At 54.4% G+C, this 24,975-nt stretch overlaps 1 pseudogene; it reads right to left on the reverse strand.

The window, feature by feature from the left end:
* Positions 1–23,338: 23,338 nt before the first annotated feature.
* The window catches only part of LOC131586385 (zinc finger protein 271-like), a 102,888-nt pseudogene continuing 101,251 nt past the window's right edge, over positions 23,339–24,975 (reverse strand).

Below are 24,975 nucleotides of genomic sequence, written 5' to 3' on the forward strand. Positions count from 1 at the left end.
AAAACCCATTTTGGGAAAAAACTTTTCCAAAAATTCCTTGGATTCAAGGGGGAGGTCCCCCATTTTTGACACATTTTTGGGGGGGGGGGGTTCTCCCCCAAATCTTTCATGGTTTTTTTGCCTTTTTTTGCTATTTTTTTGATGGTTTTGGCATGTGAGGTTTTTTCGGAGGAGGTTCGCCCAATTTTTTGAGGGGTCCCTCAATTTTTTTAGGGGGGAATCATCCCCTCCCTCAATTTTTCCTCTGTCCCCCTTCTCCCAGATTTGGGTTGGAGGGGTTCTTTTTTTTTATTTTTACCTTTTTTTCTCCCTATTTTTTTTCCCTCTTTTTATTTATGTGCACTTAATTTGGGGGGCTGAGGCACAGGAATTTTGGGAAGGGGTCGCCTGGGGGGTGTTGGAAAAGTTGGGGACAACCCCCTCCCCAAAAAACAGGAAAAATCCCCGGAATTCTGGGGTTCCCCCTCCCCCCCAAAGTATGAAAAATGCGAAATAAAAAATTCACGTTCTCAGCTTTTTTGGTGATTTTTGGGGAGGGAGTTGCAATCTTGGAGGGCTTCTCGGGAGGGGTCACTGTATTTTTGGGCGGGATCTCCTGAGTTTTGGGGTGGAATTTGGGAATTTGGGGGGAATTTGGGGGTTTGGGGGAAATTTGGGGTTTTGGAGAGAACTCTGTGTTTTTTAGGGGGAGGATTCGGGGTATTGGGGGAAAAAAACTGGGTTTGGGGGGGAAAATTTGGGGGTTTTGGGGGGGAATTTGGAGTCCAGAGGGGAATTTTGGCGAGAGGGGATTTGGTTGTTTAGAAGCACCCCCTGTATTTTTGGGGAGGAATTTGGGAGTCTTGGGGGGGAGAATTTTGGCGATTTGGGGTGTAATTTGAGGGTCTTGAGGGGGATTTGGGATTTTGAGAGGATTTGGTGGTTTGGGGGGGAAATTTGTGGAGTGGGTAGAATTTGGGGGGTTTTGAGAAATTTGGGGGTTTTGGGGAAAAATTTGGCATTTTGGGGGGGAAATTTGGAGTTTTGGGGGGGGGATTTTGAGTCTTGGGTGGATTTGGGACTTTGGGGGGAGTATGGGGGTTTTGGGGTTTTTGGGGTGATTTGTGAAGAATTCTGGTATTTTTGGGGAGGCATTTGGTGGTTTTGGGGGGAAATTCAGGGGTCTTGGGGGGGTTCTGATTTTTGGGAAAGGGATTTGGGGAGAATTTTTTGGGTTTTGGGGGAATTTCCATTGATGGAGAGGGGTCCTGATCCCATTGAGAAGGGGCATTTTGGGGAGGCCTGAATTTGGGGGGGTCTCAAGGAGGATTCCCCATTTTGGGGCAGGGTTTGGGGTGGATTTAAGGAGATTTTCCAGCGATGGGGAGGCATCTTGGGGATGGGATTTGGGGAGGGGTCTCATCAGAGCCCCATCCTGAGCTAAAAGTGGGGGGGATGTTGGGAGTGGAATCTGGGGAGGATCTGGGGGAAGATTTTCCATCCATGGGGAAGGGTCCCGATCCTGGGGCAGTTCCTGAATTTGGGGAGCAGTCTGGAATTTGGGGGGGGTCTCATTGGGGCAGCAGGAGGGGCTGGAAGCGGGGCACGATGTTGGCGAAGCCGCTCTCCAGGGGGGCCGTGGGCAGCTCCTCGGGGGGTGCCGGGGGTCGCGGCCGCAGGTGCTGCAGCAGCGAGGTCAGGAACAGGAACAGCTCTGCCCGCGCCAGCGCCTCCCCCAGGCACAGCCACTGCCCTGTGGGGAGGGGGCGTCAGCACCGCCCCACCCCAAAGGGTCTGGGGTCCCAAAAGGGTCTGGGCTACCCCAAAAACGGTCTGGAGGGTCCCTAAAGGGTCTGGGAGCTTTGGGATTGGGGTCCAAAAATGGTCTGGGGGTTTCAGGGGTGGGGGTCCCAAATGGGCCTGGGGTCCCCACCCCAAGGAATTTTGTGATTCCAAAAGGATGTAGGGCCCCTCCACAAAGGAATTTGGGGACTTTTGGGATTCCAGAAGGATTTAGGGTCCCACCCCAAGGATTTATGGGATTTTTGGGGTGCCCACTGGCCAAGAAGGGCACAAAGGCCTCGTTGTGCTGGAACTGACCCTGCTCATCCAGGAAGTTCCCAGGGTCAAAATTTGGGGATTTTTGAAGGATTTGGGGTTGTATAGGACTGAGCTCAGCAGGGGGTAAATGTCTGTGTCCTGTGGGGTCAGGTGTGGGGCCAGAAGGGTCATTTGGGGTCAGGTGTGGGGTCAGAGGGGTCCTTTAGAGTAATTTGGGGTTATTTGTGGTGATTTGGGGTCATTGGTGTCATTTGGGGTTACTAGGGTGTAAGAGACAGTCTGAAGTTACCCTCATCTGCCCCACAACCATTGCAAGAACAGAGACCGAGACCCTGAAGACCCCAAGGGACTTTGTGCAGGGGTTCTGGCCTGGTTGAGGTGGAAGCTTGCCAGGTGATGGTTTGCAGGTGTGCTTGTTGTGCTGTCAAGGTACACTGCCTTCATTCCTGCTGCTGAGCAGGGACTTGTAAGGAGCGGCCTGTTCTGTACCTTACACCTGCTTCCCAGAGCAAGGGGGCTCATCACAACAGCCGAGGAATTTCCCCACCTCTTGGCCAGCTGCCCCTTGCTTTGAAACAGACTGTAAAAATGACTTTTCCAAGTTACTTTCTTCAAGAGAGATCTCCCCATGGAAGAAGACACCAGCGACCCTGTCTCATCCGTTGGTAGCTATAACCCCCCTTTTATTCTCTTTGCATTTTGCCTCTTTATCCCTCTCTCCATCTCTCTCTCTCTCTCTACTCTATCACATAACCCTTGTTGCTGGCACTAAAATAAAGGTGCATTAGTGCTGTTGTGATTTAAACTGAAATCCCCTGGTGTCCTTTTTGCACTCTGAGATCAAACGAACCTCTCACAACTCCCACTTGTGTTAGGGGATTGTGACACTCGGGAGCGGGGTGACCCAAGGTGTGGCTTAGAGCAAATGCTCCACAGCACAAGGATATTGGTAGGCGCACGGTGGAGACAAGGATGAGGAGGAGACCTCCAGTATGGGTTCCAAAGGCTTTTACTCAGCAAAAATATATACTCTGCTCAGTTTTGGGTGCTTGTCTTACAGCAGCTAGAGAAACTTGCTTTAAGCAAAAAGGTGAGGAAAGAACTAGAATGGACTCCTTTCAAAACCCAGTTGAAATTTTGCAAAAACAATTAGATGAAGAAAGGAATGAGATCTATCTGTTGCCAGTGGCCCAAAGAGAGGAATGGGTTAAAAATTCAAAGAATGCTTATTCACCAAAGAAACAGTGGAGAGGGAAACCCCTCTCATTAATCAAATTTACCCTCAAAAAGAACTGACTGATGAAAAATTGTGGGGAGCACTGCTGTCCTAGCTTGAAACCTTTAATTAAAACACAATATAATCATATCAATGATGAAGATCTTGATTTGCATACAACCACTAAAGAAATCCCGTACACTGCTGCTGAATTGGCTGAGCTGAAAAAGGAGTACGGGCGTCTCCCTCACGAGTCAGAGACAGAACACATACTGCATCTCTCACCGGAGGAGATCAGATTTGACTGACAGAACAAGAAGCCAGTGGGTACTGGGGACATGGGGTCTTCTCAACAGCAGGAGACAGATGTAACCCGTGGTCCCTAACTCAGCACGCAGCTCATTGGGCAGCAGGGCTTAATCCATTGGAAAGGGGAGACCCTGTAGCTATAGTTGGTACTCCTGACCAACTACTGGAAGACATGCACAAAGCTGCCTGCTTGCAAATGATACATGACAGAAAATTAACTACTGGCTATGAATCACCAATGCAATTACCTGTGAAATGATGACCCCTTTAATTCGAGCCCTTCCAGAATCACATAAACCTACAGCAATTTTCCTTCAAAAAACCATAGCAGCTAGAACTCCTGTTGTTGGCACTAAAATAAAAGTGCACTATTGCTGTGATTTAAACTGAAATCCCTTTGTGTCCTTTTGCACTGGGAGATCAAACAAATCTCTCATGATTCCCGCCTGTGTTAGTGATCATGACAGAGCCCTCAGCAATCCAGGCAGCAACACAGGCAGCAGGACACAGAGGGCACTTCCTGGCTGGGACAGGGCTTGTGCCTTCAGCAGAACCACCAAAGGCCAAGGGGCTTCTGGCCATTTTCCCTGCACCACTGCATGCCTGGGCAGCTTGCAGAGCACAAGCCCCCTTTTCCCCCTCTTCCCCTATGCCCCACACACCCTGGGCAGCAAAAAAAAACTCCTGGGCGTCTGACTATTATAACATATCCTATATTATTTACATACTAAAGAAAAACAAAAAAGAAAAGAACAATCTTTGAAGGAAAAAAAGTCCCTGCTGGCTGCTCATGTGGCCCCAGCAGACACAGCCTCCCAGATCAGCTCTCTGCAGAGCTCCAGCAGCGCAGCCAGCTGAGGCCCGACAGACGAGGCCGTGACCTCCATGCCCTGCGGAGCTGATCTCGCAGCCTCTGGAAGGTGGAGATAGGAGCGTGGTCTCCTGCCCTGAGAAGGCACAAAGTCTGAAGTGCCAGGCTTCCGACCTCCAGGCTGCTGTCACATGCTGTGTCTTCAAGGGCTGGAAGAGAGACGGACAGAGCCACGGTCAGATCCCAGACCTGCGGGGGCCCACGGAGAGCCCCCTGCCAGGGCCATCCCAGCCGGCTCTTGCCATGGCCAGCAGGGAGCAGGGACCGAGGGGATCAGCCCGAAGCTGCGGCCACGAATGCCCCACGTGCCCCTGAAATCTCGGTGTGCTCTGCCCACACCGCCCCTCATCCACACAGGGAGCAGAGCCCTCCACAGCCAGGCCAGGGCTTGCAGCTCCCCCCGACAGCCCCGCTGACAGCCCGCTGCCCTCACTCACCCTCACAAATGAGCAGCATCTCTTTCTTCTGCCCCCTCAGGTGCTGCCCGGCCATCCCTGGGAACACAGAGCCTGTCAGGGCCCCGGCGGCACAGCTCCCTGCCAACGGCGCTGCCAGCCCTGTGGCCACACGGCCTCCCGCCCCGGCAGGGCTCAGCCCGGGCCCTTGCCGCATCCTGACTCAGCCCAAGGGCACGGCTGCCAGAGGCCGGCAGCAGCCCCGAGGGCAGCCGGGGCTCCAGGGCGCCGGGCCCGGGTGCCGCTGCCGGGGCAGCAGCCGGGGCCGGGGCCGAGCTGCGGCGGGGCGGGGAGGGAGCCCGGGTTCGTGGCTCACCGATGAACCTGATGGCCGCCTCTCGCAGGGGCTCCTGTGGGCTCTGCAGGTACGGCAGGGCCCGGCGCAGCTGCTCGGCCGCTCGGTTCCTGTCCTGTGCCAGCTGGAGAGAGCGGCAGGAGGGAAGGGTTGGTGCGGGCTCTGCCCCTCGGCCGGGCACTGCCTGCGGCCAGCCCCGGCCTCCCGTGCCCGCCCAGCCCTGAGGCCCGGCCAGCAGCCGCTGGCGCCGGGCTCTGGAGGGGGCAGAGGGCCGGCTGCTGCCCGGGGAGCCGCGGTGCCGCCCTGCCCGACAGGCCAGCTGGGCCGGGGCTCCATGGGCACACGGCTCGGGGCCACAGGGGGCTGGAGTAGAGCCCGCGGGGCCCAGGGAAGGGAGCAGCGTGTGGGGCACAGGCTGGCGCCCCTGGGTGCGGCACTGGGCAGGGCACAGCTGCCAGCCACACACACTGAGCTTCTCCAGCCTGGGGCTGGGGCTTCCAGCCCGCCCTTACCAGGCCCTCGCCGAACCTCCAGCTCTGATCCACCCGCAGCATCTGCTGGAGATCCTTCCTCTTCAGGAATCGGGCGGAACAGAGCAGCGTTTCCCGGGAGGCCTGGAGAGCAGCAGAGACCCAGAGATGGCACCACAGCCCAGGGCGCAGGACCCATGTCCCTGGACCAAGAGCAGGAGGGAGCTGCAGCCTGCGAGGCAGCAGAGCAGGAGGCACTGAGCGCCCTGCCAGGGAGCCACGGCAGCTGCCGAGTCCTCACATCAACCACGCGCTGGTTCTCGTCATGGCAGTGCAAGGAGAGTGGGAGCAGACTCTGCTGCACGTGGGACTTCAGGGCCTTTTTTCCCTCCTTTGGCAATAAATCCATCATCTCTCGGAAGATGAACATGGAGCACAGCTGCACCTGGCTATCATCCTGTAGGAAAGGAAGAAATAAAGACGTCAGCATCAGCTGCTTCAGGCCCACCTGGGCACAGCCTGAAAATGCACAGGGCACAGTGCCTAGGCAGCAGCCAGCGGCCATGGCTGGAGACACAGAGCCTTACATTGTCGAAGAGCGGCAGGAGCGCCTCAGCCAGCTGCAGGCCGAGGGGGATGGTTATCGGGCCAGCGTTGTACAGGAACAAACGGCTGAGGAGAGCGATGCTCATCCCAAGCACATCGCTGTCATCTTCCCACAGGAGCTCCACGAGCCTTTCATGCAGGCTCCACATTCTTTTGGCCTGTGTGGAACACAAGTGTGTGAAATGCCACCCTGCTGCCACAGGGTCCAGAGGCCAAAGCCCTGTGCCAAAGCCCTGGGGCAGAAGGCAAGAGGCAGGAGGCAGGAGAGCTGGCAGCAGCTGCCTCAGTGGCCAAAGGCCAGCCAAGCGCAAGCCACTGCCTTCCCCAGCCCCACGCCGGCAGCCGCTGCCCCCTTCTCACCATGGAGGAATTCTTGCCGAGCACCACAAGGCCTCTGAGTGCCAAGCGACGCCTCTCCCTGCACTCGCTCTGCAGTTTGTTTGATGTGATCTCCAGGACGCTGTCACGGTATTCACTTGAGTCCAGGCACTCCAACATCTGAAGAGCACAGGCCGGTGATGGGGCAGCACCGCACAGGGCTGGGCCCAGGCAGCAGCACAGGGCGTGGGCACCGTCCCGGGCGGCTGCGGCACCGAGAGGGCAGAGAGCTGGGAGACAGCTCAGCGAGGCAGCGCTGGCCTTCAGGCTCACCTCCACAAGGAATGCCATGGCGGCCAAATCCCCGTGTGCCATGTCTTTGCTGAGCAGCCCGAGCAGGTAGAATGCAATCGCAGAACACAAGGGTAGGGACACGTGACGCATTCCTCTGACGGGAGGAAAAAGGAACCAAGACCCTGAGCCAGCGGGACAAACCTCTCCATGGACTGACTCACAGGAGGAGCTTGGCCCTTCTCCACCACCCTGCAAGGGGACCCAGGCCCTTTGGGAGGCAGCTGCTCTTGGGCACCCTCCTCTCCCAGGCTTTTGCAGTGTCCTTGGCCATCCCTTGGTGACAAGGCCCTCTGGCCCATGACCACGGGGACTGTGTGGGGCACCCCAGGCACAGGGCACAAACGCTGTTTGGGGGCAGCTCACCTGGCCAGCACAGCCACGGCACAGTGGTGCGTGCCAGCACAGAGCAGCGTGTCCCAGCCACACTCGTCTTCCACTGCCGCCACCACATCCTCATAGTGCAGTCGGCAGAGCAGGGCCTTCAGGGTCTGCACTGCAAACCTGTGTGCACAGCAAAGCCCAGGTGATGCTGGGAGCACGGGCTCCTGCCCTGGGGACATGGCAGGGACAGGAGGACTGGCATGGAGCACCTGTTGGGGCTGATGGCAAGGCCGTGTTGCTCCTGGCATCTCTTCCAGAAGGTATCGACCTCCTCTGGCATATCCAGTGTGCTGAAGAGCACTTGCAAGAGCAGATGCACCAAGAGGCGGGGGAAATACACTGCCACTGCATGTGGGACACAGGGCAGCTGCAGCATCTTCCACATCACCACAGTTGCCTGCGAAGGACAGAGCAGCCCGAGTCAGCGCTCAGTGCCCAGGTGTCCATGTGGCAGGGCCTGAGCGTGGGAGGGAGAGGCCAGTGGAGATGTAGGGACAGCAGCCAGCCTGGTGGCCCTGGAGCTGCTCCTAGGCCAGGTTTGAGCCCAGTGCCTGAGGCAGGGAGATGCCATGGGAGGAGGGAGGATGGAGACCTGAGGGAGAGGTGACCTTGGGGTGAGCAAAGGTCAGCTGCAGAAACTCACAGCCAGGGCAGGGACAGCCGTGTGGTCCCCATCGGAGGTGCACATGCTGTGCTCTGGCCAGTTGCCCAGCACATCCAGGAGTATCAGCATGGCCGGCTCTGCAGCCCTGCACGAGCACATGATGCTCTTCCACATGGTGGTAGCAGCTCTGTGGGGTCAGAGTTCTGTGTCAGGGGGGTCTGGGACACATCACCGTGGCCTGGGCAGCAGCAGGGAGCTGAACTGGCTGCCAGCCCTGCCTCTGCCCCCTGCCCCTCAGTGGCAGCCCAGCCCTGTGGGGACTGGCCCCTGAGGGCAGCAGGCTCGGGGGCTGCTGTGCCAGGGCTGACAAAGGGAGGAGCCACAGGGCCCTGGAATCCTCTGTTTGTCAGACACCTGGGCCAGGCTGTGCAGGGTGATGCCCTGAGCCCTCTGGGCACGTGGGCCCTGTACCTGTCACACGATGGGGCCACACGCAGGAGAGCCATCACCACGTCAGCAGGCTGTGCCTCTGTCAGATCCAGAAGGGGCCTGCACAGATTGTACTCAGGAAACTCATTAGCCTCGAGCCACTGGTGGATGTACCTCACCATGCTGGGCACCTGGAGAAGGCACAGGGAAACTTGGAAAGCTGCCAGCGGGAGTAATGTGCCCAGCTTCCCAGAGAAGTGCTTCCCTTCCCACCACACTGCCACGGCCTCAAAGGCTCACAGTGAGCAGCTGGCGTGGCCAAGCAATTCCTGGGAGGATGGAAGCCAGGCCACAGGCTGCTTACTTGCTTTGGACTGGAAGGACCCTCCTCCACAAGCATGTCCAGCAGGGCAGCACAGGTCTTGGTTTTGAAGATGGGAGAGTATGCTCTGACCACAGTGCCCATGGCACTGGTCTCTTCCTCCCGAATTCTCTTCATGAATTTGCAAATCATCTGCAGCAGAAGGGCAAGAAATGAGGGACATTGCATGGAGTGCTCCAAGCGTGGTGCTGGGCTGAGCAGGGACAGCAGGCCCAGCCCAGCTGGGGATGGCTGCAGGTACCTGCGCTGTTGTGCGGAACAGGCCACGGCTGCGTCCCTGCTCTCGAGTGCGCTCCATGGCTGCTCCTGGCAAAGAGCGAGCGCAGCCAGAGCTGAGGGGCTGCGGGAGAGGCCGGAGAACACAGCCCAGCCCTGCACTCCCCAGGCAGGGACAGCTCTGGGATGCCCCAGGGGATGGAGTGTGGCCACTGCTGGGGGGGTAGCCCCAGGCTTCTTCCATCCTTTCTGTGGGCACATCCCCAGAGGACGGGAAGGGGCGGGAGGGAACGGAAAGGGACAGGACGTGATGGGATGGGATGTGGCCAAGCTGGCCCAGCTCTGCCACTCACCCTCCTGCAGTGGCTGGAAGTGCTGCACCTCTTCAGTCTCCTGTGCTGGGGCAGCTCCAGGGCCTTCTTCTTCCTCCTCCTCCACCCAGGCCAACTTGGGCACTCTTGGGGGTCGCTGCTCCATGGCAGTGACTGGATTTATGGTACTTGCAGGAATGACGGCTCAGAAAAGCTCCGGGTCAGACACAAACGAGTGCGCTGTGCGGGGGCTCCTCACAGCACCGCTCTGCCGCGTCCTGTCCCGTCGCGTTCACCGAGCACTGTGGTGTGGCCCTGTCACCGCCAGCTCCTATGTCACCACGTGTCACAAAGGGCCCTCTGACACCCTGTCCATTTCCATCCCATGGTGACCATGTGTCACAAAGGGCCCTTGCACACACTGCCACCCGCCCTGGTTCCACCCCCATCCCCCCCAAAGTGGCCCAGGTTGGAAGGAATCCCTTGCCCAAAGTGTCTAAGACAGCCTGACAGGATCTTTAGGAACACCTCAAACCAGCAGCAAACGCTGCCCTGCTCTGCAGGCTCAGGGCAGCAGAAGGAGCCCCCAGGGCTGCCGACGCAGCCGCAGCAGGAAGGGAACGGGGCCTTGCACAGAAGCTGGCACGGCCTCCTTGGGACACGTCCTGGCTGGTGGCCATTCTAAACCCACACGTGTGACACAGACAAGGAACATCTGGTCCAAGGCACGAAGAGTCCACTAGAATGTATTTTAGCACATTAGAAAGACTTGGGAGGAATCCCAGAGGGTCATTTTTTGAAGCAAAGTGATCTGATTAAATACTATAACCAATGGTAGGCTTGGTAAAAATTAGAAAGTGGTGAAAATGGACTGCCTAATGGAACTTTAAATGATCATCCACTGTTACAGTTGATGTTATTTTTTAAAAAAAGAAGACAAATGAGACCAAGTGATATGTGCAGACACTTTTTTTTACCCTGAAGAATAAACCTGAGTGGCACCAAGAATATGGCTTTGATTTGGAGCCCCAGGAGACTTTGGTCCTTCCTTTGGAAAGAGATAACAGGTGGAAAATAAAGAGATGTTGTTCAACGTGTAGTTTAGGGCAGAGATGTTTGAAATTGGCAAAAAAGCGCGAGGAAGACGCTGTTATAGACGTCCAAGACTCACAGCCGAGTTATTCCAGGCCAGCTCTACCTTTCCCCTCAAGCAACCACTCCTCTCCCTCAATTAAATGAAAGTGAGAATGAGATGAATAATCCTGGTGAGGGGACAAGTTTGGGGATGCCAGTGACAACATGTACAAGGAATAAAACCAAGAAAGCTTTGCCTTTAGTCACCCCCTTAAGGCAAGAAGTGGGTCCCACAGAAGAAGCTGTGTGGGTGAAGATCCCCTTTTCTACTGGTGACCTGAATAACTGGCAGGAAGAAGTTCATAATTATAGAGAAAACCCTAGCAAAGTGGCAAAAAGATTGGAGTTAATAGTCAAGAACCGAGACCCAGACTGAGGTGATTTCATGATGACAGCGCTAAGGAAAACAGATAAAGAGTTGGTGATGAAGATGGTCAGAGCACATGTGCAGGGAGAAATTGCTAGTGGAGCCTTACAAGGTACAGTGGACCAGTTGTTTCCTATTGTAAACCCTTTGTTGGACCCAAATGATGCAAAGAACTACGAGATGTTAACTGGATACTGGGAACTGTGGGGGCCACGGAAGCAGCCAATACTGTAGCCACTCTTCCCTGGAGGAAGAGCCCATAGGAGGCTTTCACTTACCACTCTCCCCCAGAGGCTAAAGGCCTCGATGGGGAGCTTTTATTTTTACAGCCACATGTTAAGTGGTTCCCAACATGTCTTTCCCCCTGTATGCATATTATTTTTACCCTGTTGGCCCTTCCCCCTTGTTCCACCCCTGAATCCTCAAACCATTGTCCCTGTTGCTCCACCCCACCCCCTGCTTTTCCTATATAATCCCTGCTCTCACTGAGCCCAGGCCAGTTGTTGTCTCTGGGACCCTTCTGGAGAGAAGAATAAAGACCTCCTTGGAACCCCACACGGTGCCTCCCGTCTCTTTTCTTTGGCAGCGCCCGAGGAACAGCGCCCATTCCAAAAGCCCTTTGAAGGGCTCGCAGCTGAATCACGGGGGCAAGGCAAGCGTGCCTGTGCGCCCAGGGGAAGTGCCACAGGAGACGCTTCCCTGGGAAGGTCGCGGCACCCTGACCACCTCCGCTCGCTGCGACAAGTGGTGCCCCAACAGGGAGCTCTGCCAGCGGTTCCCTGGTTCCCTGGATCCCGGGAGAAGCGTCTCCTGCAGCACCAGCTGCAGAAAGCAAGTCGCTCTCGGGTCTGTCACTTCCCTGAGGAAACCCCCTCGCGTTATAGCAAGGGCTATCCAAGGGGACACCAGGACCCTCCTAGGACCATCCGGGGAGCGAGGAGAAGATCTCCCCAAGGACCAGTCGGTGGGTGACACTGTGCCCAGCAGTTTTTGTTTACCCAGTGGAGGTGGAAAAAGCTGCAAAAATCAGGATTTGGCCTTTCTGGGAGGGTTTTGGAACCAGTTTTATTCCCATGGGGAACAAAATCCTTCCTGGCTTTAATCAATCCCTTTGGAATGCTGCACATGGCTCACCTGGGCTGGGAAAACCTAGAAAAATCCTGGAACACACACTTGAGGGAGGTGTTTGTTAATCCTGGCTCATCCCAGGAACTTCCATTCCTCAATCCGGAAAGGATGGGTTAGGGTGTCCCCCAGTCTGGGAGTGCCTATGACACCTCCTAAAAAAACATTTCCTTGCTTTTCCAATTCCAGGAATGAAATTCCTGGATTATTTTCCATCAGGAAATTGGGTTAATTAAAGTGCAGCTTTTTCCACCAGCATTTCAGTCCTCGTCATTCCGGCAGTTCCACTAATCCTTATCCCAGGTGTGATTCAGAGGGTTGGGATTTCCTGGCTCTGAGCAACAACGTCTGCAGTTGCACAGGAAACTCACAGCTCATGAGAACAAACTTTCTGTGTGACTTCAGAGGCCACGACAACCCTGAGTGGTTTCCCTCCCGCCCCCCAGCCCTTCCTGGCCCCAGGGGCTGATGGCATTTGTGCTCCCTCAGGTTCATCTCCCCACAGCAGCACCATGGGGGTGCTGACGCCTGCTCTGGGCAGTGCAAACAGGGGCTCCTGAGCCAGTGCTGCCGTGTCTGTGCCTGCAAGGATGCGGCACCTCTCTGAGCTGGGGGAGAGGCCAGGGCTGCACAGGGGGGATGTTGTTGGCAGCTCCATGAGGACGCTCTGGGACACTGCCCTGGGGTGTCCAGCACAGTGGGGATGGATCAGCCCCTGCTCTGCTGCTCCTTCCCATCTCCCCCAGGGACCTCGCAGAGCCCCAGCCATGCTGTTTGCCCCCAGCCTGCCCACGGCCACCCTGGGGCTGCTCACGGGGGTTTTCTGTGCTGAGCTTTGGCCTGGGCGTGTTCTTGAGAGAGCCTGGGCAAGGAGCCTGGAGCCCCCAGGCCCTGCCCTGAGGCGTCAGCGCTGCCCCAGCAGTGCCCATGGCCTGTCCCTGCTGCAGCCCCGGCACTGCCACCCCCAGGGCTGTGCCCGGCCCCGAGAGCACTCAGGCCCTGCAGCAACACCAGGGCCAGGAGGGCAGCAGGGCAGTGGCACGGGAGCAGCACTGGCAACACCAAGTGCTGCTGCTCCTGGGCACAGCTGCTGTGCCAGCATTGATCTGCTCCAGCTCTGCACGCAGACACTGCTGCTGCAGCTCCAGAGAAGGGAACAAAAGGGGGATCTCTGCAGAAAACTTTGCTGGGAGATCCTTTAATTCCTTTAAAGCCACCAAGAGTGCATGCCACTCATTGGCACAGTCTGTGGCCACAGGGAAAGTGGAGAGAGAAACAAAATGAGAAATGGCACCAACAATGAGATTTCTTTGTGGACGATATGAAAAAAGTTAAAAGAAGAAAAGAAAAAAAGAAAAAAGGACATCAAGAAGTATCAAAGATGATTTGTATTACAAGTGATTTGCAGAAACTGGCCAGCAGTTTAATGTTTCTGAAATGATCCAGTCATCAGTGTCCACACTGCAGCCTTGAGCTCCTGGTTCCTCAGGCTGTAGATGAGGGGGTTCAGGGCTGGAGGCACCACCGAGTACAGAACTGACACTGTCAGATCCAGGGATGGGGAGGAGATGGAGGGGGGCTTCAGGTGGGCACACATGAGAGTGCTGATAAACAGGGAGACCACAGCCAGGTGAGGGAGGCAGGTGGAAAAGGCTTTGTGCAGTCCCTGCTCAGAGGGGATCCTCAGCACAGCCCTAAGATCTGCACATAGGAGAAAACAATGAACACAAAACAACAAAATGATAAACTGGCAGTAATCACAAGAAATCCAAGTTCCCTGAGGTAGGATTTGGAGCAGGAGAGCTTGAGGATCTGTGGGATTTCACAGAAGAACTGGCCCAGGGCATTGCCATGGCACAGGGGCAGGGAAAATGTATTGGCTGTGTGCAGCAGTGAATAGAGAAAGCCACTGGCCCAGGCAGCTGCTGCCATGTGGGCACAAGCTCTGCTGCCCAGGAGGGTCTCGTAGTGCAGGGGTTTGCAGATGGACACGTAGCGGTCGTAGCACATGATGGTCAGGAGATAAAACTCTGATCCAAGAAAGAAGGTAATCAGAAAGAGCTGTGCAGCACATCCTGAGTAGGAGATGTGTCTGGTGTCCCAGAGGGAATTGTGCATGGCTTTGGGCACAGTGGTGCAGATGGAGCCCAGGTCAGTGAGGGCCAGGTTGAGCAGGAAGAAGAACATGGGGCTGTGCAGGTGGTGGCTGCAGGCTACGGCGCTGATGATGAGGCCGTTGCCCAGGAGGGCAGCCAGGGAGATGCCCAGGAAGAGGCAGAAGTGCAGGAGCTGCAGCTGCCGCGTGTCTGCCAGTGCCAGCAGGAGGAAGTGGCTGATGGAGCTGCTGTTGGACATTTGCTGTGGCTGCACATGGGGACCTGTTCATGAATAAAGGACAGTGACATGTCAGGAGAGGCTGCTTTAACCCAAACCTGGGCCATTCCATGTAGATTGTCCCGCTGGGACTCACCCACCCTTGTTCCTGCTCTGGGAAAACTTCACCCAGGTCCCTGACTGAGCTCCAGCTGTGCTGTCTGAGTGTGCCAGGAGCAGCCAGGCCTGTGCCTGGGGGCTCTCCAGGAGCCATCGCTGTCCTGCTGCCCTGGGTTTGTGGCCATGCAGGAGAGGGACAAGGCTGGAAATTCAGGATTTGTAAGGGGAATCACTCCTAATGCAGAAAGGTTTGTTGCCATCTGCACACACACTTCTAAATTATAGCAGGAGTTGCTTTTAGGAATTGTCTTCTTACCAACAAATCATTCCTGGTTCATTGAGGCTAGAAATCCCCAGCATTTCTGCTGCACTCAGAGTTTCCCACTGAGAGGTGTGAGAGGCAAAGGATTCCCTGTGGCTTAGGGAAGGTGAGGGGCTGGATGGGCTTGTTCCCAACTGCCCTGGGTTTGCACCTTTGGCTGGAATCAGAGCACAATCACACTCCTGTGTCACCCTGGCATAAACCAGACCCTGCCCAGAGCAGAGGGATCCCTGAATGTCTCACTCTCTCTAAAGGTCTCTGGGCAAGGGCTCAGCACCTCCCTCTGCCAAGGACACTCACGGCTCCCTTGGCAGAGCCAACAGCATTTCCTCAGCTGTGGCATCTCTGCCCTTCCCCGTGGGACATTCAGGGAACTCTGAGAGGCTCTGGCACAGATTTGCAGCCAGGAGGGCAGCTCAGAGCTTGGAAGGACACAGCAAGGAGATCCCCAGTGTGCCCATGATAGGATCTCAGGGAGGGAGGCTCAGCTTATTCCCCTTTCCCATGGACTGCTTTGCCCACAGCTCCACAGGTCACAGGGAAGCTGGGACACCCCATTCCCATGGACACACCTGCCTGGCAGCAATCCCAAGGGCAGGGCCTGACTCAGCTGCTGCAGATGCCAGAGACTCCCTGAGAGCCTCAGGTACCAATGACAATATCAGAGCAGTGTATTTAGGCTGTTTAGGAGGCTCCCAGCAGAGAGACTGAGCACCTAAACTTACAATTCTGGCATCTCTGTAAATGTTCCAACATTACTTTGCAGATCCTGGTGTGTCCCTTTCAACTCAGAATGTTCTGTGATTCTGGGATTACAATTCCTCTTCTGCTTATCCCCTGTTATCTAAAAGAAAAAGAGAGAAAACCTCTTTGCAACAGAGTTAGAACAGTAAAGTAAGAAACAGACTTTTATTGAAAGCTTCCAGGTGTCCCAGTGGAGATGTGGGACACCCGGCCCCTTATTTCAACAATTTATTAAGGTTGACTAATTATGATATTTAACAGAAACATTCAATAGGAGATTCAGTTGCCCCAGTTACACACCCCTGAGACAATCCATTAGAGTAGGTCCAAGGGTTTCTTTGCCCCACCTTCTGTTATGACTGTTCATATTCTGGTTAAAAAATAAAATATTCTTCTTGTAGCTCCTCTCCCTGATGATAAGACAATTTAGTATTTCAGAAACGTATTTAGAAAAATGAGATTATTGTTCTAAAATCTAAGAGAAAGGTTAGGAAACATACTAGAGTTAATTAAGGATAATAGTTATATAAGTTTATAATAGTAGTTTAATAGAGTTAATTAAGGATTATAATTTTATATCTATATAACAACAGTTTACAGATCTAAAAATATATTAAACATATATAAAAAGCAAAAATCTTTTGTCATCATCTCAACTTTCCCACCCTGCTTAAAGAAAGAAATTGAGCACAGTCTCAGGAAAGCTCCTGATCTTTACAGCAATCCCAGTCTCACCTTCTTTTGGGAAGTGTCCTCTGGAGCTGTGCCCAGGCAGGTCTGGAGCTGGGAGCAGCCCTGCCCCACACAGCCCCTCTCAGCAGCAGCACCTGCCCTGCTCAGGGTGGCTCCTTCCCCCCACAGCTTCTCCCCAGCGCTGGGAGCAGCTCCCCGGGCCGGCTGAGAGCTGTCCCTGGCAGGCAGCAGAGTCCCTGCCCCAGCACAGCGCCCTGGGCTGCAGGACCCTGCTCTGCAGGACAGCCCTGGGCACCCCTGGCTGCTCTACACAAGGGACAGGCAGAGAATGTACTCACAGAGTCTGTAGGCACTGGCATGTTCCAGCTTGAGGAGATGCCTCCAGGAGCTGCAGCTGCATTGTCCTGCAGCCAGAGGCTTCCTGTGTCAAGGGCTGGCAGTGATTCTGCCCCAGGCACTTCTCAGCACCTTCCCAGCCCTGACTGATTGAAGCTCTCTGTGCCTCTGGGCTGTGCCCAGGGTGGCTGCAGGCAGTGCCCCAGCCCTGCTGGGCTGGCAGAAGAGCTGCTCAGCAAGAGAAATGTGCTTTTGAAGCTCTTCTTGGTTTCCAGCAGCTGCCTCTGTGCCAGGAGCCCGGCCCAGCTCAGCAGCACAGACACAGCAGCAGGACTTTAATGAGCCTCTTGGGGCTTTGTGCTGAGGCCCTGAACATCAGTCCCTGAGAGGGAGGGGAAGAAAGCTCTCAAGAACTCCAAGTCAGAATCCAACTCCAAAGTTTCTTTTCCTTTTAATGGGTCCCACTGAGGGACGTGACTGAGAAAGTGTCCCCAGGCCCCAGGCAGAGCAGAGAACTGGAGGCACTGATGACAGCTGGGGACAAAGAGAAGCCAAGTCTTGGTGCCCTGGGCCACAGCAGCCAATGCTGTGCCAGCAAGGGCTGTGAGGAGACACCTTGTCCTGAGGCCCTGGGGCCTCCTGGCACAGCCCCAGCAAGGCTGGCCACTGTCACCCCCTTGGCCTGCCCTCAGCATCCCCCCTAGCCCACATGCCAGTGGCCTCAGGGATCTGCTGGAAGGAGTCCCTGGGGAGCCTTGCTCAGGAATGGCCCTGGGGGGCTCCTTCATGCTCCCAGGGACTGCAGCTTTTTCAAAGGACTTTGGCTTTTGCTTTGGAGTCTCTGAGAGGTTTGTGCAATCCTGGCCTCCAATTACCTGCTGTAATTAGTCCCTTGAGAGGCTTTGTCAGTAACAACACTCAGTGGGGCTCATTAATGCTTCAAGGTACTTCAGGTTCTTAAGGCACTTTCCTTTTTCCTTCCCACACTGAGTCTCTGAGAAGTTTGTGCAATCAAGGCCCCAATTATCTGCTTTAACGAGTCCCTTGGGAGCTTTACATTGACACTCAGTGGGGCTCATCAATACTTTGAGATACTCAGGCTTTTTCAGCTACTTTGGATTTTCCTTCCCACACTGACTCTCTGGGAGGTTTTTGTGCAATCCTGGCCTCCAGTTCTCTCCTCCAAGGAGTCCATGAGGAGCCTGTGTTGGGGATGGACCTCAGTGGCACCCATTAATGCCTCAAGAAACTTTGGGTTTTTCCTCTGACTTTGACTCCAGGAAAAGTTTTTGCAATCTCCTCTCAGGCCCTGAGGTTCAAGGGCTCAGCTCCAAATGCACCACGGGGCTCATTAAGATCAAAGAAATCCTAACAATCCATGGCTGTGCCTTGATTTCCCTCTGATCTGGTGCAGTTCTTAGGAAAGTTTCCCACAATCAAAGGGAAATCAAGGCTGTGCCTTGATTTCCCTCTGATCTGGTGCAGTTCTTAGGAAAGTTTCCCACAATAGTTCTGGAGAAATAGTTCAAAGAACTTCTAAGAAATATGTGTTCCTATTTTAAAGGTGTCTTTTATTCCTGTTCTCTTTAGAGCAGAGGTGATTGCAGCATTCAGTGATGGATATTGATCCAGAGTCTCTCCTAAGGAGGTCTGGCCAGGTCAGAGAAGCTGTGCCTTGAGGTCTGACCCAGTGTGGACAACCTTGCTCCACATTCCCCAGCCCCATCCTGTCTCTCCTCCCTCACCTGGGACCTGCTTTGCTCACAGAACTGGCTGCACTCAGGCAAAGAGGGGTTTCCTTCTTTGATTTTAGCAATCTAAAACTGCTGAGTTTCCCCATGGAAAACAGACACCCTCCTCAAGTGTGTGCCAATCCCAAGATGCCACCAAGGAGGTTCCCCTTCCCGAAGGCAGAACCACACAAGGAATGTTTCAGACACACAGGGAGTTCTACAATAAACACAACCCCAGAGTTGGCTGAAGGCAGAATTAGAGCAGTTCCTGAAGGACAGACAAGCTTTGAACTCCTTGCAGCTGAAAGCACCAAGTGGGTTGTTGGGGGTTGTGTGGGTGAGCCAAGAGTGAAGGTGTTAGTGTTCAGGAACACACATAATCACAAATGATTATATGAAGGTGCTTTTCTGAAGAGCTCCGGGTGTCAGGGGTACACATACCCAGGTCTGACCGGATTTGGTTTTTAGTTGAACATGTTTTATACTCTATCATTATACAACTTACATATTAATTATTGAACATATATTGTTCTGTTGTATGCATTGTTTTTACCCAAGCATGGATTTCTCATGATCCCCCAAGCCCCCTAAGATTGTTCCTCATGTTCTTTAAACAATAATTATATCTAATCACATCTAACAATTGTATCATGATCATCTACTGATCACACAGGTGCAGTTTGACCTGATCTTTAGCAAGTACAAGGCCAAACATTTCTCAGGGCCTACTTTTCCCAGGGCTTTCCAAACCTAACTTTCATTCTAAGTCTCTGAATTTTCTAAGATTTTAGAACCTTTTACTATCAAGGGAAGGGAAATGCAGAGAGCCCTGGAAGTTCTTCTGTGCAGACAGATTGCTGCAAGGGCAGCATTGGACTTCTCTGGACTTCTCACCTCCCCAGTGACCTCACAGAGCCCCCTGAGGTGTCACACAGACACCTGGGATATCACAGCCCACTCAGTGGTGTCACACAACCTGCCCCAGGATGTCACACTGCCATTCTGTGAAGTCACAACTCTTCCCATATGCCACAAAACCACCTGGTGATGTCACATTGCCTCCTGTGATGTCACACAGCAACATTTGATGTCATAGTTCACTCTATGATGTCACAGTCAGAACTGTGATGTCATACAACCTGTCCTGAGATGTCACATGGCTCTTCTATGATGTCACTGCCCAATTTAGGATTTCAAATCACAACCATGCGGCTTCACAGCCTGGTCTATTATGTCACACAGTCAACCAGTGATTTCACAGTCCACCCTGTGGTGGCTCTGTGATGTCACAACCTGCTCTGTGATGTCAGAATCCTCTCAGTAATGATAATCATTCAACCTCTGATGTCATAGTCATGTCCCTGATGTCACAACCCACTAAGTGATATCACCCAGACCACACTGTGATGTCATACAGCCACACTGTGACATCACACGCCTCTTTCTGATGTCACACAGTCCCCTCTATGATGCTGTAGCTGCTCAGTGACCTCACACAAACTCTGTGATGTCACAGCCCCATCTGTGACCTCACACAACCCACTCTGAGCTGTCACACAGCCCCTTTCTGACATCACAGCTGCTCTGGGGCTCCAGGACACAGCCACAGAGGTGCTGCTGTGACACAGCCCCCTCTGGCACATCCCACAGCCCCTGCCAGTGCTGAGCCCCTGGGAGCTCTGTCTGGGCCTGCTGGTGTCCCTGAGCTGCCCTGGCAGGGCCCCAGCCCTGCTGGGCTGTGCTCAGGAGCTGCTCCTGGCCAGAGCTGTCTCTCTGCAGCGCTGCCCTTGCCAGGAGCTGCCTCTGGGCCAGGAGCCCGGCCCAGCTCAGCAGCACAGACACAGCACCAGCACTTTCATCACCCTCTCGGGCCTTTGGGGCTCTTTGCATCACACTCAGTCCCTCAGAGTGTGCTCCAGAAACTTCTCAAGAACTCCAAGTCAGATGGAAACACTGAAGTTTCTTGTAGTTGAAATGAGAGACACGAGTGAGAAAGCGTCCCCAGGTTCCAGGGAGAGCAGAAGACTGGAGGCCCTGATGGCAGCTGGGGACAAGCAAGGGAAAGGTGTCTGTGGTGCTGAGCAAAGCTGGATGTGTTTCAGGAGTGCCAAGCGCCAAGGGCTGAGCCCCAGCCCCTGGCAAGGCAGATGCTGTCCCTCCCTCATTGCTCAGGGCTCTTCCCGGGCCACTGGCATGTGGGGATGTGCAATGCCAAGGGCAGCACCATGGGGCGGCCCCTGCCAGGCTGCTGAGCAGGGACAAGGAGGCAATGAGGCCCCAGGGCTGCCAGGGTCACTTGTCCCCTGCTGGCCTCAGGCCCAGGGCCAGCAGCCATGGCCAAAGGGCTGCACAAGTTGCCTCTGGCAGGGCCTTGCAGCTGCACAGCCCAGGGCCCTCAGCCTCTACCTGCTGCTTATGTGATGAGGCCTCCAAACCCCATCCTGGGAGATTTTTTAGTCTTCTCCGTGGTTTGTAAAAATGGAAACACTGGTCAAAGTTATTTTCTACCAATTCTTGCATTGACAGGGATCAATATAATTAAGCTGAACAAGAATGGATTTAGATTTGTTAGAAGGAGGAAATATTTTACAATCAGAGTGGCACAAAACTGCAACTGCTTTTGCAGACAAATGGATGCCCCATCCCAGGACTGCTCCCAGAGGAGGATCTCTGTGCAACCTGACACAGTGAAAGCCCCTCCCCAAGGGTGGAATTCCTGTTGTGTGGTTCTCTGATGTGCTGGGTGCCCTCACAACGCTCCTGGCCAGAATGTCTGCTGAGGGCCAGCCAGGCTGCTGCAGTGGCACTGACCTCACAGCCATCACCATTGCAGCCATGTCCCCTAGGCCTGGCTCTCCCCTTTCCTCTGCCCCTGCCTTGTCTCTGCTGCCATGAAGAGTTGTTTCATTATTATCGTGTCCCCAGGGTGCTGGGGCCAATTGCTTCCCAGTCAGGCTCCTGGAGCAGCAGTGGCTTTTCAGAGCCCAGCCAGAAATGAGCCCTGAAGCAGCAGCTCTGCAGTGCTGGCCACCAGGCCGGGGTGCCAAGGGAGCCTTCTGGCCATGGCCTGGAAGCAGCTGCTGCTGCCAAGGTGCCTTTGGTGCCTCAGGCTGTCCCTGGCACAGCTCCCAGCACGGCACTCTGCACTTGTGCCCGAGCCCTTCCCTGGGTTGGGGCTGCCCTGGGGCTTTCCCTGCAGCAGGATCTGCCCTGGCCATGGCACAGGAAAGGCAGTTCCTGCTGGAGCAGGAGGCTGTGCCTGGAATGAGCTCAAACAACACCAGCAAGGCCCTGTTTACTACAAAATGGCTCCCTAGTGCACTATATTTCAATAACTGTTATAGCCTCTATAATCTGGAATAAATAACTCTATTTTTTGTTTACTCAGTGTTCTAAATAAATCTTTCTGGCTAATCATGATCAGAATCAATTGTAGCTGTATTTATATCAATATCTCTGGTATACCATTGTTAATCATGTGGGACAAATTGCATTTTGTTTCACTTCCACCTGTCCAATCTTCACACATAAACCTTTAATATAGTCTGGTGCTGGGATTGGATCCAGCTGCCCCCAGTCTCCTCTCTTTGAAAAAATTTAAAAGTTGGGGTGACATGGAGGGGTTTGAGGATCAATGGTGCCTGCTGGGTGTAATTTCTCCACCTCATGACTCAGCAGGTGTTTCTCCAATAAAGAAATAAAGCTTTAGCCTGAAGCTCCCACTCTGCCCATGACAGGAAGCCCTGGGAGTGTCTGTGACATCCCGGCTCTTTGGCAGCCTGGGGACTCCTGGGATGTCACCGTGGAGCCCCCAGGAGTGCCTGTGACCGAGCGGTGCCTTTGCAGCCCAAGGTCCCCTGGGATGTCACCATGGAATTGCTGTGACTGCGTCTGACCACACGGCTCTTCAGCATCCCAAGAAACCCCTGGAAGGTTTCTGTGGAGCACCTGTCTGTGCCTGTGACATTCCGGCTCTTGAACAACCTGGAGACTCTTGGAATGTCCCCATGGAGCCCCTCTGAGGGCCTGTAACAAATCTGATCCTTGGCAGGCAACCATCACAGCCCCTGTTGTTATGGTCTGTTTCCATGGCAACCATCACAGTCCCTGTTGCTATGGTCAGTCCCTTGGCAGCTCCATGGAGACCCCATGCCAGGGGTGGTTGCCATGGACACCAGCTCAGGCCTGGAGCCAGAGCCCGTTGCCATGGCAACCATTTGCAGTCCCATCCCCAGGCTCATGGGATCCCAGAGCCACAGAATTGTCTGAGTTGGGAGGGACCCATGGGGATCCTCCAGTCCAACTGCTGGCCCTGCACAGGACACCCCAACAATCCCAGCCTGGGCCTGGCAGCGCTGCCCAAACGCTGCTGGAGCTCAGCCAGCCCTGGAGCTGGGAGCCTTCCCTGGGGAGCCTGTTCAGTGCCCCAGCAGCCTCGCGGGAAAAACCTTTTCCTCACATCCAGCCTAAACCTGCCCGCCTCAGCTCCAGCTGCTCCCTCCACTCCTGTCCCTGGGCACCAGTGGGAAGAGGTTCCTGCAGCCCCCAGCCAGGGACCCGCTCCCAAGGCTGCTGCCCATGGCAACCAGGCCTGGCACCAGCTGGGATGCTCGGTTTCCATGGGCTGGGCTTCAGGAATGGCATTCCCCAATTTCCTGCTCCTGCTAAAACCGTGCCACTGCTCACTTCCCTCCCGCCTCTAATGGAAAGCAGAAAAGGCAAAGATCCCAGGCTGGGATAAGAACAATTTACTGCGAACAGCAACGGGATAAGGAACAAACAGGAACAGAAATAATTTTGGTAACAGAATAGATAAGAAAATCTATTTACAGGGAAAACTAAACCACCACACAACTGGCTCTTCCTGGCCACATATTTCCTCTTGCCTGGAAAGGACACCCTTCTCCTCTGGTGAGAGAGAGGGAGTCCTTTTCCTGCCCCTGGCAACGACCTGAGACAGGATTGAATATAATGAAAGGGCCATGGCCAGACCCTCATGTTATTTAATCCCACATCATGTCATTGCCATAGGCAGGAAAAGGTACAAGTGTCTTCCCAGCACAAATCACAGGGAACATGGATCACCAGGTCTCTTCCCAATGTCGATCCTCCAAGTGGGGATGAAGCAGGAGCAGTGCACAAAGCTCTTCCTGAACTTGGGGCACTCGCAGGGCTTCCCTTACCGGTGCCTCCGTTAGTGTCTGGTCAAATGAGAGCTCCGGCTGAAGCTCTTCCCACATTCCCCACACTCGTAGGGCCTCTCCCCAGTGTGGATGCGCCGGTGCTTGACGAGGGTGGAGTTGTACTTGAAGCCCTCCCCACAGTCGGGGCAGCGGAAGGGCCTCTCATCCGTGTGAATCCGCTGGTGCAGGACGAGATTTGAGCTGGTCTGAAACCTCTTCCCACACTCAGGACACTCGTAGGGCCTCTCCCCAGTGTGGATGCGCTGGTGGATGATGAGTTTGGAGCTGCAGCTGAAGCCCTTCCCACATTCCCCACACTCGTAGGCCCATTCCCCAGTGTGGATCATCTGGTGGCGGATCAGGCTGTTGCTCCGTCTGAAGCTCTTCCCACACTCCAAGCACTTGTAGGGCTTCTCCCCATCCTGAAGCTGCTCATGGACCACCAGCTCAGAGCCCCGGCTGGATCTCTGGCCACCTTCCTGGCACAGGGTGGGTCTTTCCTCCTCAGACCACCCTGGGATGGGTTTGGAGCCTCTCCTCCTGTGGGATCTCTGGGGATTTTCCTCCCAGCTTGACTCCTGCGCTGTGGAGCTGCTCAAAACAGCCTCTTCCACGAGGTTCTGCTGTGGGGATTTGTCCTCCCTGGTGTCCATCCTCAGCTCCTTGTCTGGGGGAGGAAGGACAAGGAGAGGATGGGATTTGCCTCCGTGCCAGAGGGAAGGGGAAGGAGATCCCCCCAGTGCGTCCCTGGCAGGACGGCATCGGCAGCGGGGTTGTCCTGCAGCCGGGGGCCATGCTGGGCTGGGAGATGGAGCAGGAGAGAGGGGGAAAGGGGCACTGACTTCCTCCTCACCTGCCTTGGTGTCCTGGGAGATCTTCCTCTTCCTCACAGCCTGCTTCTCCATCTGGACAAGGTTTGGGATTGGGAAATCCTGGTTTGAGAGAAAACAAGGAATGAGCACAATGAGTTTGATGGTCACTCTTACCAAGCCCATCTCTAGAAGTCACCAGGGCATCTCAGGTGTCTTGGTTTAAAGGAGTTTGCTAAGGAAGGCAGAAATCTCCACTGAAATTGATAAAATTGTAAGCATCCCATGCCCTCCGAATTATTATAATCTTGAAACCAAAGTGCTCTCAGGTAACGATATGGGAAAAGGAATATAAGTTCTTTACTAAAGAAGGAAAATGAAAAAGCAGCAATACAAAGAAAAAAACCAACTATAAAAAAACAACCCACCAACAGAGTCAGAACCTTACACCCCGTTGGTCAGGGTGTTGGTAGCAGTCTGATTAAATGGTGGCTGCAGTCTTCCTGGAGTGACTGATGTGGTTCTGTTTACGCAATGATCCCGTAGAAGATTGTCGCTTACCTCTGAAGTTCCGGTGCTGTAGATGGGTCCGGTCTCTCCTTTGGGAATCCAGTGGAGAAAAACTGCCTGTGGTGCTCTGATGCTCTGATTATATCCAGTCAGGAATGCTTGGCTCCTCCCCCTGGGTGGAGCATCTCACAATGGGATGATGTCATTTTATCAGTCCTGCAGTGAGACTCAATGGCCCATTAACAGAAGATATCCCCCTGGAGGGAGGATGGGTGGTGGAAGAGATAAAGAACACTGCCCCACCTGGTTTTAATGGCTGGCCCATTAAC

This window comes from Poecile atricapillus, chromosome 19 (genome assembly GCF_030490865.1).
Source record: "Poecile atricapillus isolate bPoeAtr1 chromosome 19, bPoeAtr1.hap1, whole genome shotgun sequence".
Classification (NCBI taxonomy): domain Eukaryota; kingdom Metazoa; phylum Chordata; class Aves; order Passeriformes; family Paridae; genus Poecile; species Poecile atricapillus.